This window comes from Falco naumanni, chromosome 4 (assembly GCF_017639655.2).
Source record: "Falco naumanni isolate bFalNau1 chromosome 4, bFalNau1.pat, whole genome shotgun sequence".
In the NCBI taxonomy this organism is placed as follows: domain Eukaryota; kingdom Metazoa; phylum Chordata; class Aves; order Falconiformes; family Falconidae; genus Falco; species Falco naumanni.
This window is the reverse complement of record NC_054057.1, coordinates 79,069,911-79,082,571: the sequence shown is the minus strand read 5'-3', so window position 1 is coordinate 79,082,571 and position 12,661 is coordinate 79,069,911. Positions and strand designations below refer to the sequence as shown.

The window sequence follows — 12,661 nt, the reverse complement described above, 5'->3', positions numbered from 1 at the left end:
AGAAACAATAAAGACATACCTGGCAAAATCCATCAGACCCTGCTCCACTCCTACAAAAGCAGAGCTGAATCTCATTTAATAGTACAGCCTTAACCAACTTTTCTCTCTGCAGTGGTTTTTATTTGTGATTAAAGGAAGAACCACATGAAGAAAAGTATCTTCAAAATGGGTAACTGTACAGTATCTAGTTTCTCCTCATTTTGCCAGAAGAAGCTCTTAAATCACTATTGTGTCATTTACACACCAAAAGATCTTGGAAGAGAGTCTAAAATCTTACAGTGTGACATACAGTTGTAAAACACTGCCCAGGTTTTGCATGCTGACTTGCAAAGAGATCTGCATATAAACACAGGTGGTTGGTTGAATTCAAAGTCTACATTTTAATCAGACCATTGTCTACACATTCATTATAGCACAACGAAGCATGCTATGAGGGCTACGTTTTCAGGAAACACTGGGTAAAAAAGCATACCAGGCAATTTGAATACATGGTGCATCGCCCACCTCTTCTGTAAACAGTGGAATGTGATTACTGCCAACAAGAAACTAAACACAGCCTTCCCTAGGTGAAACTTGCATTTCTTCAGGCAACAGTTTCACATTTGCAGAGACACAGTGAGATTCTCGTGTATTCACAAAAGTTAACTAGCACAGCCTCCCCCCCTTACCTCCAAAGAAGATCAATAAACACCCCTGGAATCTAAGGCTCTTACACAAGTCATGCAAAGTTTCAATCTCCTGAGAGGTATGTTTTCTGTGACAGAAACCACTTAGCTCTTGATCGTTCAAGAACTAGCTTAGAATATATCAGAAGTTTTATACAAACTCTTGAGGACGTAGTACATTCTGTCCTTAGACTCCGTTAAAAAGCATGGAAAACGATTCTTGAAAAAAGATAATCATGGTCTTCTGCAAAGGGTTGCTTGGAAAACTGAATTTCCCCCCATAACAGTATTTTACATTTGAAACTGTAAATGAAAAGCTCAAGAGGAAAAGACTACTTCCTTAGGGGAAGAAAATTCTCAGACAACTCCCTTTGAAGAGTGTGCAAAATTACATTTTTCTGGTTTTTAACTGGTTTTCCAGGAACCAAATTCACTTGGGCTGAGCAACCCAGAAAGTTGGGAGGCCTGCCAGCAAGGCAGCAGGAAAGCTGAGCACTAATCTAAACAGCTCATCAACTTTCCTGGTCTTCATTTAAACTGTAGAGAGAACAGATATTTTGATGGAAACATATGGATTGTGTAAAATCAGCATTACCCAGAAGCATCAGCCAGCTCTACCAACCAATTTGCTAACACACAACCAACCAGAAGAAACAGATCAGCTTGACTAAAAAATACATCCATCACTTCTTTCTTTTACTCTTTTTAAAGACCTCTAGGAATATCCATAAAGGCTTGCTAAGACACTCAATTAAGCCGAAGACAGACTGTCTATTGGTTCCATCATTATCTACCTTATTTCCTTTCAGACTTAAGATGTGCTTCATGCCAGGATTACTACGAAAATCCACAGGGACATTTACAGACTAACACTAAATCCAGCCACTCTGTTTTTCCTCCACTCCCAGAGTTTTAAGGATTTAAAATAAATTCCCCATGTACACTGAGGCAAATTTAAATCTTTGCATTTTGTTCCTGAAAAAAACTATAGATATTTTCCTCTTGGTACCTGACAGCATTAGATCCCAAACCTTGAGGCACATGACCATAGACAACCTATATGTTTCTAGACTGAGGCTGCAGTCACTCCAAGATGCTATCTGGTACATAAATGTTGTAGGGTGGGATGGAGGTGCATGTGTAAGCATGCAAGCTCAGGGTGTACAGATAGCATGCCAAGGGTGTGCAGGTAGCAAACCAATCTACCCACTTCCTCCATCCCAAGCCCAATGATCACAAGAAACTGTTCTTATCAAATCAGAGGCCTACGTTAGAGGTTTGGTTTGGTGGACTGGTAGTTTATAAATTTCTGACCAGTCATAGTTCAGTGGAAAGAACACAAAGCAGGTAACGCTCAAATTAAACCACCTCTTTCTCCTTTTTGACCTATGATGGGATGCAGTAAACCATAGCTCCAGGAAACACTATGACATTTAGACTTAGCTTTCCCTTTTAAAAGTTATTTTCCAGAAGGAAAGGGAAAAAAAGAAAAAAGCTGTAGAACAGGTCATTTGTGAACAAAAAAAGGAGGAGCTTGACTCATCTTCCCTTTGCAGAGTGGTGTCCATTTGCTGGATGACATTTTGGATCTCAGCAAACAACTAGACAAATCTTGTGTTCCTCCTCTGGAGAACAGGAGGGTTCAAGATCAGTGAGTTTAATAGTCATCAATATGTAAATAAGTTACAGGATAGGTAGGTAGCAGCTGTTTTCTGCTTAAATCATTCAATACACATTGTAATGATACAGAATAGGAAACTCCAACCAGTACAGACTCATGCTTCTGGATTACTTTCCAGAAAAATAACTGCATTCATGCCACAGACCAACACCCTTGAAAAAATATTCCAGGTTAGTTTCATTGATTCCTGTACAGGTAATTCTCTGATATAGACACTAATCCTCATTTAGAATACAAATCAAACATGAATGTCTTGCTAAGATAGCATTTTGTCCTGGTATCGTGTTTCAGGAAAGCCACGTAGACCTTCAAGTCCTTTATGCATAATCCCTCAGTAAAAAGGATGACATAAAGTAAATGCTACTTACACAAAGCTTGAAGAGGAATGGAAACAGTAAGTTCCAGAACTACATCATAGTTGACTTAATAGTTTTGAATTAAGGGAACAAAACTCATGGAAGAACTGATTCAGAAGGCTTAATATGCTCTATTTCCATAAAGATCTTTTAGTTTTGTAGGGTACAACTGGACAGGGCTTCACTATTACCTAGATTGTTTTTATTTATGAATTCCTGTCCTGTTCAACGTTCCACACAGCTTCACACTGGAAAAGTCAGATTTCCAGAAGTCAAAAGTGAGTTTGACAGACAGACCAGATTAAAGTAGATTACATGCTGCATCAGCAACTAGGTCCCAGTACTGACCACTGCTCTTCCACTATCTCAATCCCAACAGTTTCAACACTGCAACACACCAGGAAAGCCTCTCAGAAAATCTGAAGATACTGTGAACTGACACTAATCAAATGCTACACTCAAGAAAACCTGACCTTTAATTGACATATTGGCAATGAAACGAGTGTGAATCACAGAAATCACCTACTTTTTATGCATATTGCCAATGTACCCAGTCTGCACTGACAAACACCAGCTTCTACCATCCTTCCATTGTGTTTTTATTGATGTCAGAAGGGTCAATTACAGGAGCCAATGTCAACTTTGCTATCTTATACCTTCAGTCAATTTCAGCAATGTGAATTGTGCCTCTGCTACAAATGATCTTCCCAGTGAAAGATGGTATGTGGTAGCACTAAAGACTCATCTACTACTGCATAGGCAAAGGGCAAACAACCAAACTGGGAAGTGAGAGGAGAGAATCACAGCATCCCTACTACAGTTGCAATGCTGCCGTGTCCCTCAACAGCTTGTTGGATCTTGAGCTCACAAAGGAAGGTACTTCCTAGTCCTATAGTGCAACGCTAACTACCAGAATTCAGATCCCATCCTCCCTCTCCCCCCACCCTTCCTGGTGAGAGCAGGGTGCAGAGAGTAGCCTGGCAAGCTGGCAGAAGCCAGCAGAATAGTGAGTGTCTGTCTGACATGGGGGAACAGCCTACTGTCGGACCATCTCTGCCCTCAGCTGGCTGTTCCCATTGCCTCCAGCTACTGCCTCAGCCTAACAAGCTCTGCTCTTTATTCGCTCTTTACCTATTTTTTGTACTTCTTTGCCTTGTCCTTTCAATTTATCATTCCTCTTGTAATTTCCTTCCTTCCTCTCCCCCCCAGTAAAGTAAGACCACAGTATTTTCATCCTGTTCACTTTGTTTGCAAGTTATATCCCTTCTATCACCTGCAGCTGCTTAGGTAAGGCTTTTGGAGGAGGACTACCAACTACTTTGTGCTTGCAGTGTCTCAAACAGGATTCTAATTTTTCACCAGAGCTTAGACACCTTTGTTATAAACGTGTTCCTGAAACATTACAAAAATTGTTACAACACATAGTTAAATTCTGGTGTCCAGTAAAGTGTTGTAAAGACGTGGCACACGCTTCAGAGTTTTTGCTTGATGGCAGTGGATGAAAGTTCAGATACTTCATTAATTCTGTGAAATTCATAGTATTCTCCCTTATCTACCACACAAATCCCTGCTTCTCCGCCCAAAAGGCCCCACAGGATCACAATTTTTATGGACTGAAGTACATATCACAGTGATTACCTAATCTTTTCCCCAGAGACCCCTTCCAGAGCAAGTCTATTTTTGTTTTCTGCTTTGTTGCTTTTATTTTCTTAACTCTGTCCACAAATTGCAAACTTCATCCGTTGGGGAAATTATGAGCAATGGGTAAAGAGGAACAATCATGGATTTATAACTACTAAAATTAGAAATAAGGAACTGAAGAGTAAGAACAGTATACCTGGCAGAGAGAGGAAAGATTAACAAGAGTAAGAAACCATGAACAGAACTCTGCATTATTTCTTCAACACTTGACAGACATTACCTAGCTCATAGTCTGACCATTAAGGAGAAAAAAAGGCTAAGGCAAGAATCACTTCATATCTGTACAAGTCAGTCTTATGACTAAATTTCCAAACTGCAGACTATCACGTTCCTTGCACATAGCAGGACTAAATCTTGCTTTGCAAGTTTTTTAGGTCTGTCTATTAACCAACATTACCAGCTACTTCTATTTGAAGGAAATGACCGGTTACAAGAAAAAAGGAAGCTGTTTTTGAGTACCTGTTTGGAATTAGATTTCCGCTTTCAGTGGAAAGGCAACCTACTGCATCTCTATTAGAGGCATGAGATACTGTTTACTAGAACAGTTTTAACATTTTATCTTAAAAGAAAGCTTTGTTTATTCTGTACTTGCAATGGATACCTATCCAGTTTAAATGCAACCTTCAAATTATAATTTAATGAGCAATATCAGTTACAGAAGTCTCATTCACAAGTTCAATTCAAAAAGCTTATGAAAACTGCACATAGGGTCATATTAATGGGCAGGTTTTAAAGATACACGAGGTTGTTGAACTAAAAAAAGGGCATTGTTCTGTTTGCAATTTCTAGCTTAACTTCCTGTTAGGATATTGTCATCTCATTACTATTTGCACAAGCAGCATTTAAGATGACCCTGAGGGAAAACAAAAGCTATTCACAATATACTGGCAAATAAACTAAGCTGCTGGAAAATGGCTGGAAAGAAGCAGTTTTGTCACAGGTTTCTCCTAACTCTTCAAAATTCTTACCTGCAGTTTTCAAACTGTTGGACAAATCATTTCACATAAACTAAATACTTTTTGTTTTCAGACAAAAAGCAGTGACATTAAAATGCAGTGTAACATGTTAATACGTTAAGGTTCTATTCTACAATGAACGTACAGAAGCTATGAACTATACAAATCACAATTGCAGGCTTTTTCACAAAAATGTGAATGAGGACACCACTGTAGACTGCTGGTTCCTGTAATGTCAGCCCATACAGCCATACCATACCATCTCACCACTTTATCGCTTTCATGGCAAGAAGTCCTCCCAACAAGCTTAGTCGGGGGTGGGGGAAGCAAAAACCAACCCAAAACCCAAACTGAAATCAATTGCTTTGGGTGGAGAACTGACACAGGAGCCAGAAACAGATGTCACTTCAACTATACTGCTTAGCACAGGCAGCCTGCTGCCATCGTCATCCCATGCCAGGGCTATCTGGCATGGGCAGGGACTGACATGGTGCCCACGCTTGAACAATCATACCCTGAACATGGCTCCAGAGCTACCAACTGGCTGCTTCTGCTGTACAGAGCAAGATCAGGCTGCTGTCGCTCCCAGGACCAGCAGAGGAGATCACAGTGACACTAGGTCAGTGGAAGCAGGAGTTGGCACAGCTCCGACTGCAGTACCATGGACTGTTTGCAGGTTTGCTTAGCCAACAGAGCATTACTAAGTGACAGAGACTTAGCAACAAAGTCTTGGATGTAAAGACTTGGCTTTTAGATCTACATTTGATCTTCTGCATAGAAATGTTTCAAGCTTTGTAAGTTAGGGCATAAAGGAAAGTAATGCTGAGACTGAACAAGAAGACAGTAGTATTTAAATAGTGAGCACATGTGTTTTGAGGGAGTGCCAGAATGACTGACCACAAAAACGATCTGAGATTTTTCTCACCTATTTAATACAAAAGTACTTCTGGCTTCCTGTTTTACCTATCATAACATACAAAACTCAGAACTTTACTTGGAAAAATACAATGCCCCATTCATTCATTTGCTTGCAGACTCCAACACACAACCTAAAGCAAGGCAAAAGTAGATGTCACGCCACAAGCTGGTGCTCCCAGCGAGGCTGGTGCAACACCTCACAGACTGAAGCGTGACACACTGGCTAAATATATCAGGGAAGGATGTGGCTGTTAACCCCCCCATGGGAACCAACCCTTCCAGCTGAAGGTAGTGGAAGCTCGTGTGACTAACAGGGCAATAAACCTGCGAGGCGCCACGCAGCAGAGCTGATGTGAAGGTCAAGGCAACGCTCTTTGTCGCCGAGTACATCCTTAAGCACGAATGCAGTCCAGCCCTAGCGGTTCTATCACTCTAAACCATCAGCCAGCATTAGTCAATTGCAGTCGCCTGTCAGGCAGTTCGGGTGGCTCCCCCAGGTCAGGTGCATGGAGAAACCACCTGCCAGTTCCGCCGCCGGAAAGCTGGTGCAGACCCTGCTCGGACCCCTGCAACCTCCAGCCCCCGGCGACCCCGCCACTACTGAAACCGCAGAGCCGCTGCGGCGAGGGTTGCGCGACCCCCGGAGACGCCCGGCCCCTTACCTGCCTGCCGGGAGAGGGCTGCCCGGCCCCGGCTCGCCCGCGCCAGGTGCCTCGGCGTCCGCGGCGGGAGCCCCGGGAACCGGCAGCGGCTCCTCCCGCCGCGCCCTGGTCCCGCCCCGGGGGCCGCCGGGGCCACCCGCGGCGCTCCGCTTCCCCGCCAGCGGGCTGCGAGTGCACCCCGCCGGAAGGGGGGGGCCGCAGAGCTGCTCGTACAGCTCAGAAAGAAAGGAAAACACCACCGCCACGAGTTCCTTTCGTCTTACAGGCCGTAGAACACTTTCCTTTATTTCTACCGGACCTCCAGGATAGTCAGCCTCCTCCGCTCCGCGAATTCAAACGTGCTCTGCTTGTGGCCTGGACTGCAATACCACCACAATAAAAGGACCGAAAAACGTTTCTCCCTGACACGTGATGTGTTACCTTTACCCCTGTATTAGTCATCTGTAAAGCAGAGATAAAGAACGATCTTGACCTCACATATTTTTATTTGTATTAAAGGAAGGCTCATTTAGAGGTAAAAAAAATTAGTTCAGGCTAATACAGGCAGTAATAGTGGCTCCTGGATAGGAAATTTAATACCAGTCCTGTCTTCCTGTGCTCTGTTGGGACCAGATGGAACTTCTTTAGTGTGACACAAAGGTACTATTTTTTCTTGTCTTCCTCCTCTCCCTATGTCTCCCCTTTTCAAACAGACATGGGCAAAACTGTAGACTGGACAAAGCTACAGCTGAGCACCAGGCAGGGTACAACACAGAGAAGCCAATGAAGAGCTGGGGTGGTGCCTCTTGCAGGAATTTCTGTCCCAAAACAGCTCAGCAGGTGTAAGAAACTATGGACTAGGATATTGTTTATTAAGATTTATGTTAAGCATAATGTAAAGACTAGGCGCCAGATGTCCAGGATGCTGCTTGTAAAAGAGAAGATAACAGCCAGACAGAAACAAGATAGACGACCCCATATAAAGATATATGAGTAAGGGGTTAACACCTCCACTACTTCATAAACACGAAAGTAAAGAGTATAAAAAAGGACTGTTTAAACTGCTCAGGGCGGCAGTTGGCGGAGCGCAGACTCCCCTGCCGTCCAGCGCTGTCTTTGCTCATATTCTACTTGCTATAATTAATAAAATTTTAATTGGATTATGATCAATTGTGGTCTCAATTTATAACAATTTCTGGTGCCGTGACTCGGATAAGGAACAGTGGGCTTTGGTCCTCCGGGGAGGCGCCCCGCGACATTTCGCGGCCCCGCGACCAACAGCTTACTCCAACCTTACCGACGAACCTAAATTCTAGAATAATGAGCAAAGGAGAAACCGGTAAAATCCCATAAAAATTCTGTGCACGGGAGTCCGGACGAAGACGCAGGACGCGTAAGTATATTGTGAATTTGTTCGCAAGGTTTGCCGTTCGGGCGGGATTGGGTTTCCTGGAATATAACGAGTGAGAGGTTCGATATACTGAACCAAGCGAGTGCGGACTCTTAAGTACTGCGTTTCCCATCTCCCGCGAGGGACTGGGCCAGGAACAAGGGGAGCGAGTGAGTGTATGTTTGTGGATATTCCAGAAGATGGGGACGAAGGGCAGCAAGCCTTCGACTCCCATGGGAAGGGTACCCACTGTACCTAAGAATACCCCTCTGGCATATATCTTGGACAATTGGAGATATTTCCCTGGAACCCTAGGGAAAGATAAGCAGAAAGTGATAGAATATTGTACTAAGATATGGGGAGGGAAGAAGATTTCTAAAAATGTCTTTTGGCCAGTCTATGGGTCAGAAGAAGATTGGGTAAGACAGCAATTAAACCTCTGGGTTAATAATAAAAAAACCCCTTAACCCGGAGGGGAGTCAATATGCGGAGGTGTGGCTAAAAAAAAACGGGAGCTAGACTTTACCCGCTGAATGAAATAAAAAACTAAACAAAAGAAAAAGAAGGGAGAGTTAGACGAAACCCTTCTAACCCCCCCCTCCTTACATTTCTCCTCCTGCTCCTGCAGAGGTCCCCAGAGCACCCACTCCCCCACCAGAGTCGGAACAAGGGTCTCCCCCTCTTCCTAAACGCGTAACTAGAAGTCAAAAAGGGGCAGCTCAAATATACCCCCTAAGGGAAATGCCCATGGGGGGACCTCAACCTGTGATCGGATATATTTCTGTGCCTCTAAATTCGGCTGACCTACGAGATTTTAAAAGGACCGAGATGGGAAACTTAATTGAGGACCCACTCGGAGTGGCAGAAAGATTAGATCAATTTCTGGGACCAAACCTTTATACTTGGGATAAGATGCGATCTATCCTTTGTCAATTATTTACTACCGAGGAAACCCAGGGACCCCAAGCAGATATTAAATGGCCACTCCAAAGACCTAATTGGGATAATCAGGATCCGGTGCATAGAACTCATATGCAGGACCTGAGAACTATAGTAATTCAGGGGATTAGAGAAGCAGTACCCTGTGGCCGGAATATCAATAAAGCATGTAATGAAATGCAAAAAAAAAAAAAAAAAAAAAAAAAAAAAAAAAAAAAAAAGATGAGAGCCCCACTGAGTGGCTGGAACGACTGAGGAAAGCCCTTCAGCTGTACTCTGAGGTAAATCCAGACAACCTTTAGGGCAAGCGCTCCTCAAAACTCAGTTTGTGGCAAAATAATGGGAAAAACTTTAGCGGAACACTTCAGCAGGAGAGAACAGATAAGGGTAAAAGAAATAATTAAGCAAGAAAAGCAGATGGCCAGCAAGGGCATAAATTACCTTAGACTGATAAGAACACTGCAAATGAGCAAAAGGTGAAAAGTACACCATGAGGAAGACCTACAGCCTTCCTCCCATAGACCACGGCCCACATTCTAAAGACCCCGGCCCACAATTTTTGGAAGAATCTGCACAAGCGTGAAAGACTGATAAGCTAATTAGCATACGAAGCGAGGGTAGGCGGGTTCAGGTAATGAATATGTATAGGCGTTAATGGAATATTCATTGTTTCAAGCTGCAGTGTTGCTTATTTTGGTTACCGGATTTATGGAATGTGGAATTTGACTTTGATAATTGTTACTGTGATTTTGGCTATATTTTTGAAAATAATAGTGAGCTCTTGGTGTTGCTGTAAAAAGATACCTGTGTGTTGCGTTTTGTAAGTAGTAATTCTGTAAGTGATAAGTGTGTTCTGTGAGTGTAAGCTGGAAAAATGGGAGGAAAACAGAGTGGTGGGATTTTAAAGAAAAGCCCGTTAGGATGTGTTTTGAGTCACTGGAGGGATATTGGAGGATCCGCTGGTGGAAATGTGAATAGGAAAACATTGATAAAATATTGTAATCAATGGTAGCCGCTTTATAAGCTGGAATGTGGAGAAAAGTAGCCTTTTAATTAATAATTACAAGGTTATTAATAATTGTTATATTCATTTATGCTGGAAATGTGAGAACATTTCTGTATTCAGTATATTACAAATGTTGGTATGTGGTTATTGTCTTGAACATCCGAGGGGTGAATGTGAACCTCTGTATGTTTTAAAGTGTATATGGTGTAAAGAATTATTATATGTATGGTGGCGACAAGAAATTGAATGCCCTGACTGTAAGGTTTGGACGCCTTGGGATAAGAGAGAGAGCTATAAGTGAAATTAGAGTCTCTGTGGCTGGGATAGCGATTGAGATAATAGTAAGAAAGGTCACTGGAAGGAAATGGGGGGGGCAGCTGGGGAAGCGTGAATAAGAGAACTTTGGCTAAGTACTGCAATCAGTGGTGGCCCCTGTCTAAGTTAGGGGACAGAGAAAATGGCCCTTTAAACGGCACACTGAATTATAATGTTTTGCTAAAATTAATGTTATTTTTAAGGCGAGAGGAAAAATGGGATGAAGTAATGTATGCTGGTATGTTTTTCACTCTGAGGAATCACCCAGAGTGGCAAAAGAGTGTGGTATTAACCTAGCTCCACAAGATCCCTTAATATTAGCAATGCAAAAGGATCAGAGGGGAGGTTGTGGTTCCTTCTATGGAGCAACCAGAATGAAACACGTTGTAAGATAAAAAACTTGTGCTAATGTATGTAAGATCTGAAGCCGGGGGGGTGGAGAGTAAAAAAACAAAACCCTGTGAAAGTGTTAAAGTATTGGGGTGAGTTTGTACAAAGCCCCGTATCCCCTCGAAGGTGCGGCTGAGTCACGCTGAATGCACGGCAGGGTGTTTGCTATTTGCCTGCGAAGGCTGATATGTAATAACACAGACTTAAAGCAACAAGCAACAAGTAGCAGATTTGCATTCAGGGTAAGAAAGAGTTAAAGCAGAAATGCTGCTGCAGAGGCAGGCTTGTGTAACCTGCAGAGCAGGAACAGCATCTCCTGCCCCGAATCCTCCTGATGGTGGGGAGGAGGGGGTTGCTGTTGCTGACGATTGAGCAGAAGGACCTGACAATGTCACCCCGATTGCTGCAGCATTTGCAGCACAACAGGACCGGTAACAGCCCCTCTAGGGCAGGCAGCGGGTCTGAGGAGAGTAAAGGTGAATCTCTGATGGGGAAATTTAGATGTTTGAAAGTCAGTTGTGAATAGGACTGGATAAAGGTTCGAGTTGATTTTTACTAAGGTAATCGTGATGTAGAAAAGTTGGTGAATATAAAACCAACTTATTTGGTGTTAAACTTCAGTGAAAAGAATTTGTTACAGTTGTGGGAGCTGCTGGCCGCCAGGAAAATAACCTGAAACCTTTAAAGTACAAACTAAGAAAACAAATAAGAATGCCAAAATCTCCAAAATCTTTGTTAGGAAGAGATTTATTAAAACATCTAGACGTTTAAAGAAGGGGAAATGAAACCAAAAGTTAAAAATGATCAATTAACTAAAATGTTGAGCTTATCTTTAATTCAACAGAAAAGTGGAAGAGAGGACCTCCCTGAAGTAAAAGAAATCTTTAACCAGGTATATCTGGAAGTAAATTCCAGGTAAGGAAAAAATGCTTTCCCTGTTACAGTAGAAATGATAAACGGGAGGCCTGCCTAGTTCAGGTAAAACAATATCCCTTGGTCAGCAAGGCTGTGGGGAATATTGCATAAAAAAAAAAAAACTAAAATAAAATACACTCTGTAGTAGTTCTACTAATGTAAATCTGTGTTTTACCATGACTGTGACTTGTTATGGGATGTGCAGATGAAACTCTGCATTGACAACAAAGTACAAGGAATAAGGTTGGTCAAGTGCCTCCTACCACAATCAAGGGCAAGACTGGGTTGGCCTCTGTGTTTGCCGCCAAGAAAGATCTTGAGCTCTGCTGCTGGCTGCAACCCAGTAGGCGTTGAGCGGTGGGGACATATGCCATGCCAGACCTTGATGTGAGGAAGGGCCCCCTCTGTTATAAGAGGGTCGTCCAGGAAGGAAGAACATAAGATGGCCCATTAAGGCACTGATTTGGAAACTGGAAACCGCCTGGCCGACCATGAAGCCATACAAGTAGTAGAGGAGGAGGAAAAAAGGAATTATCCTTAATACCAGACGGTAAAATCCAAACTGTAAGTACGGATCAGGAGCCAAATTATTCTAAAGAAAACTTAAAGGTCATTCAGGACATGAATGATAAAATAAATAAGTGGACTTATTTGAGGGATGGTCGTATAGTGGTACCATCCAATTTAATATGGACCACAGCCGTAATAGAACATAATAAGATGCATTGGGGAGCTGATAATTTATATAAGTCTAAATCAGAAATTGATAGGGCAGAACTTGTATACTG

The 12,661-nt window shown here is 42.6% G+C and overlaps 1 protein-coding gene across 6 annotated transcripts in view; it reads right to left on the bottom strand.

Annotated features, from left to right (window-relative positions):
* The window catches only part of TMC5 (transmembrane channel like 5), a 40,566-nt gene that overhangs the window by 20,260 nt on the left and 7,645 nt on the right, over positions 1-12,661 (bottom strand). For 2 of the 6 annotated variants that reach the window (XM_040592986.1, XM_040592990.1), the window contains exon 1: positions 6,940-7,327. The exons of 2 other annotated variants lie outside the window; for them this stretch is intronic. The gene's annotated coding sequence lies outside the window, so the exon portion shown is untranslated. Of the gene's footprint in view, positions 1-6,939; positions 7,329-12,661 lie in introns of those variants that run through there. 2 more of the 6 variants (XM_040592992.1, XM_040592988.1) reach the window with 2 other exon arrangements.